Source organism: Furipterus horrens, unplaced genomic scaffold (assembly GCF_987537825.1).
Source record: "Furipterus horrens unplaced genomic scaffold, mFurHor1.1.pri manual_scaffold_17, whole genome shotgun sequence".
Classification (NCBI taxonomy): Eukaryota; Metazoa; Chordata; class Mammalia; order Chiroptera; family Furipteridae; genus Furipterus; species Furipterus horrens.
Window position 1 is genome coordinate 77,594,432 of NW_028327187.1, and position 5,098 is coordinate 77,599,529.

The following is a 5,098-nucleotide window of genomic DNA, read 5'->3' on the forward strand; positions in this document are numbered from 1 at the left end:
ATATTAGGTAAGTTTACCAATATATGCTCCATTAGATAAGTGAGGAAATTGAAGTAAAAAATATTAGGCCACCTGGTCAAATTTACATATATAGTAAATAATATTCAAGCAATTATCAGTAGAGTCCTGTCATCTTATCCACGAAATGTATTTTATATATACCTGGGGTCCCCCTGAAAACCGGAATTATCTTCTGGAGGACAGGCCCCTTGTAGTACAGGCTTCCCCTGCTAGGTGAATGTTCTAGGAACCCATTTGTATCAGTGTGCCAGCTGACATTGTTATGAAAAGCTGCGTTCTGCTTCAGCAAATTTTTTTAACAACTGAACATGTCTTCCCATTTCATGATGGGTGATTTAAGAGCGCACTTGCCCACACCATGCTGAGTGTTCAGCAGTTTTTGACCCAAATGACATGACCCCTATGACTCACCCTCCCTATCCATCTGATCTTGCCCTGAGTGACTGTTTTTTCTTTTCCCAGAGGAAAAAATTCCTAAAAGGGAAACATTTTGTCTATGTGGAAGAGGTAAAACAAAAAACAGCAGAGACACTAACATGCATCAAAATTGACGCGTTCAAAAACTGTTTTGATGAGTGGAAAAAATGTCTCAATAGGTATATTGCATCAAATGGAGAGTACTTCAAAGGTGATTGAGTTTTTAAAATGTAAAAAGATATACACAATTTTTATAAATAAAATTCTTTTTTGGGGTCCCCCTCGTGTGTGTGTGTGTGTGTGTGTGTGTATGTGTGTGTGTAGTGTATGTACAATTTCTATCCAGAAGGCTTCCAGCCATGTAATATGAAAGATAGGATATTTATTGAAGAAGATACAAGAAACATTGAACATAGAACAATGATGCCTCAGTCCCCTTCAAATTAGGTACCTTGGGACCTCACACAGCTCTCCCAATCACCATAAGTTGCCCTGTTATATTTTTCTGAATCTCACCAATGATCTGAAATCTCTTCCCTTTCAAAGATGATTTTAGTTTTGGGAAAAGCCAGAACTCACAGAGTGCCAAATCTGGGCTGTAGGGGATGGGGGCTGAGTTACCTGGGTGACTTGAGGCTTTACAAAAAAACTCTGCACCAGATGTGATGCATGAGTGGGCATGTTGTTGTGATGAAGCTGCCAATCACCAGTTGCTCAAAGCTGCAGCTTTCTGAAACATTGAAATAGTTTTCATGGAGGAATGTTCAAGCTTAATGCAAAATTTGATGGAGAGTTGTTGCTTCTACTTGCTCAGCCATTTTAAAAATAATTTATTGTTTTTTCTACTACAGTTGCCCCACTTTTTCCCCCATTGCTACCCCCACCCTGCCCACCCATTCTTGCACAATCCATCCCCACCCCTTTACCTCATTGTCCATGTCCATGGGTCATTGATACTAGTTCATTGATTAAACCCTTCTCCTTCTTTCCCCATTTCTCCCCTTCTCCCCACCCACTCCCCCCAGGTAGTGTCAGTCACCTCCTTGTTTACTTGCCTCTGGTTCTATTTTGCTCATTTGTTTGTGTTGTTCATTAGTGTCCTGTATTTGGTAATATATGGTATTTGCCTCTCACTGCCTGGCTTATTTCACTAAGCATAATACTCTCCAGTTCCATCCATGTTGTCACAAATGGTGGGAGTTCCTTCTTTCTTTCTGCTGCATAGTATTCCATTGTGTAAATGTACCACAGTTTTTTAATCCACTCATTTACAGATAGGCGCTTAGGCTGTTTCCAGCACTTGGCTATCGTGAATAGTGCTGCTATGAACATAGAGGAGCATAGGTTCTTTTGAATTGGTGTTTCGAAATTCTTTGGATATAATCCTAGCAATGGAATTGCTGGATCAAAAGGTAGTTCCAGTTTTAGTTTTTTGAGGAAATTCCATACTGTTTTCCATAGTGGCTTCAACAGTCTTTATTCCCACCAAGAGTGCACTAGGGTTCCCTTTTCTCCACATCCTCACCAGCACTTGTGGCCATTCTGACTGGTGTAAAGTGGTATCTCATTGTGGTTTTAATTTGCATCTCTCTGCTGGTTAATGTTGTTGAGCATTTTTTCATATGCCTTTGGACCCCCTGTATGTCCCCTTTGGAGAAGTGTTTGTTCAGATCCTTTGCCCATTTTTAATTGGGTTGTCTGTCTTCTTGGTGTTGAGTCATATAAGTTTTTTATATATTTTGGAGATCAATCCCTTGTCTGAGGTATCATTGGCAAATATGTTTTCCCATATGGTTGGTTCCCTTTTCATCTTGCTAATGTTTTCTTTTGCTGAGCAGAAACTCTTTAGTTAGATGTAGTCCCATTTGTTTATTTCCTTTATTTCGCTTGTTTTAGGAAATGTATCAGTGAAAATATTGCTACGTCGGATATCTGAAATTTTCCTGCCTATGTTTTCCTCTATAACTTTTATGATGTCATGGCTTACATTTAAGTCTTTGATCCATCTTGAGTTTATTCTGGTGCATGGTGTAAGTTGGTGGTCCAGTTTCATTGTTTTGCATGTCCCTGTCTAGTTCTCCCAACACCATTTGTTGAAGAGGCTCTTTTCACTCCATTTGATGTTCCTTCCCCCTTTGTCAAATATTAGTTGACCATATAGACCTGGGTTTATTTCTGGGCTTTCTATTCTGTTCCATTGATCTATATGTCTGTTCTTATGCCAGTACCAGACTCTTTTGATTATGGTGGCTTTGTAGTACAGTTTGATATCAGGTATTGTGATTCCTCCTACTGTGTTCTTCCTCAAGATTGCTGTGCCTTTTGAGGTCTTGTTAGATTCCATAAAAATTTTTGAAGTATTTGTCCCAGTCTGTGAATTATGTCAGTGGTATTTAATAGGGATTGCGTTGAATCTGTAAATTGCTTTGGGTAGTATGGACATTTTAATGATGTTGATTCTTCCCATTCATGAACATGGTATGTGCTTCCATTTATTTGTATCTTCCTTAATTTCTTTTTTTAGTGTTATGTAGTTTTCTGAGTACAGACATTTTACCTCTTTGGTTAAGTTTATTCCTAGGTACTTTAATTTTCTTGTTGCTATAGTAAATGGGATTTTTCTTCTAGTTTAAATCTCTGATATTCTTTTGTTGATGTACAGAAATGCCTTCGATTTCTGAATATTGACTTTGTATCTTGCTATTTTGCCAAGTTCATTTATTAGTTCAAGTAGATTTTTTTCATGGATTCTATAGGATTTTCTGTGTACACAATCATGTCATCTCCAAATAATGACAGTTTTACTTCCTTTTTTCCAATTTGGATGCCTTTTTTTTTTTTTTCTTGTCTGATTACTGTTGCTAGGACTTCCAACATTATGTTGAATAGAAGTGGAAAAAGTGGACATTCTTGTCTTATTCCTGATCTTAGGGGGAAAGCTTTCAGTTTTTGTTCATTGAATATGATGTTGGCTTCAGGTTTCTCATATATAGCCTTAATTATGTTAAGTTATGCTCCCTCTCTTCCCACTTTGCTGAGTGTTTTTTATACAAATGAATGTTGTACTTTATCAAATGCTTATTCAGCATCCATTGATATGATCATGTGATTTTTGTCTATAATTTTGTTCAGGTGATGAATTACATTTATTGATTTGTAAATATTAAACCATCATTGCATCCCTGAGATGAATCCTACTTGATCGTGGTGTATGATCTGTTTAATGTGTTGCTGGGTTCAGTTTGCCAATATTTTGTTGAAGATTTTAGCATCTATGTTCATCAGTGATATTAGCCTGTAGTTTTCTTTCTTAGTTATGCCTTGATCTGGTTTTGGAATTGGGGTAATACGGGTCTCATAGAAAGAGTTTTGGAGTCTTCCCTCTCTTGGATTTTTTGGAATAGTTAGAGAAGGATAGGAATTAGTTCTTCCTTAAATGTTTTATAAAATTCGCCCGTGAAGCCACCCGGTCCAGGGCTTTTGTGTGCTGGGATTTTTTAATTATTGCTTCAATTTCACTAGTTGTTATCAGTCTATTCAGGCTTTCTGCTTCTTCTTGATTCACTTTTGGAAGATTAAATGGTTCTAGAAATTTGTCCATTTCATCTAGCTTGTCAAGTTTCTTGTCGTACAGTTGTTTGTAGTAATTTTTTACAATCCTCTGTATTTGTGTGGTATTAGTTGTGATTTCTCACCTTTCATTTCTGATTTTGTTTATTTGGATCCCTTCTCTTTTTTTCTTGATGAGCCTCACTAAACGCTTGTCAGTTTTACTCATCTTTTCAAAATATCAGCTCCTGGTTTTATGGATCTTTCTAATTGTTTCTTTAGTCTCTATGTCATTTAATTCTGCTTTGATCCTAATGATTCCCTTCCTTCTACTCACTCGTTGCTTTGTTTGTTGTTGTTCCTCTAGTTCTTGCAGCAGTCAGGTTAAATTTTTTATTTCAGATTCTTCTCTCCTTTTTAGGTAGACCTGTATTGCTATGAACTTTCCTCTAAGGACTGCTTTTGCTGTGTCCTATAGGTTTTGGGCTGTTGTGTGTTCATTATCATTTGTTTACAGAAACTTCTTGATTTCTTCCTTGGTGTCATTATTAACCCATTTATTACTTAATAGCATGTTATTCATTCTCCATGAATCTGAATGTCTGAGTTTTTTCCCTGAGGTTGATTTCTAGTTTCAAGGCATTATGGTCTGAGAAGATGCCTGATATAATTTCAGTTTTCTTGAATTTGTTGAGGCTTGTTTTGTGTCCTACCATGTGGACTATCTTTGAAAATGTTCTGTGTGCACTTGTAAAGAATGTATATTTTGCTTCTTCGGGGTAAACATTTCTATATATATCAACTAAGTCAATTTGATCTAGAGTGTTGTTCAATGCCTCAATATTGTTGGTGCTTCTTTGCTTTGAATATCTGTCCATTGTTAACAATGGGGTGTTAAAACCCTCTACTATTAGTGTGTTGCTGTTTATATTCTTCTTTTAGTCTTCCAAGATTTTCCTTATTTATTCAGGTGCTCTTATGTTGGGTCCATATGTTACAGCTTCTTGATGGGTTGTTCCCTTAAGTATTATGAAATGTCCTTCTTTGTCTCTTTTTATGGCTTTTGTTGTGAAATCTATTTTTTCTGATATAAGTATTGCTACCCCATTTG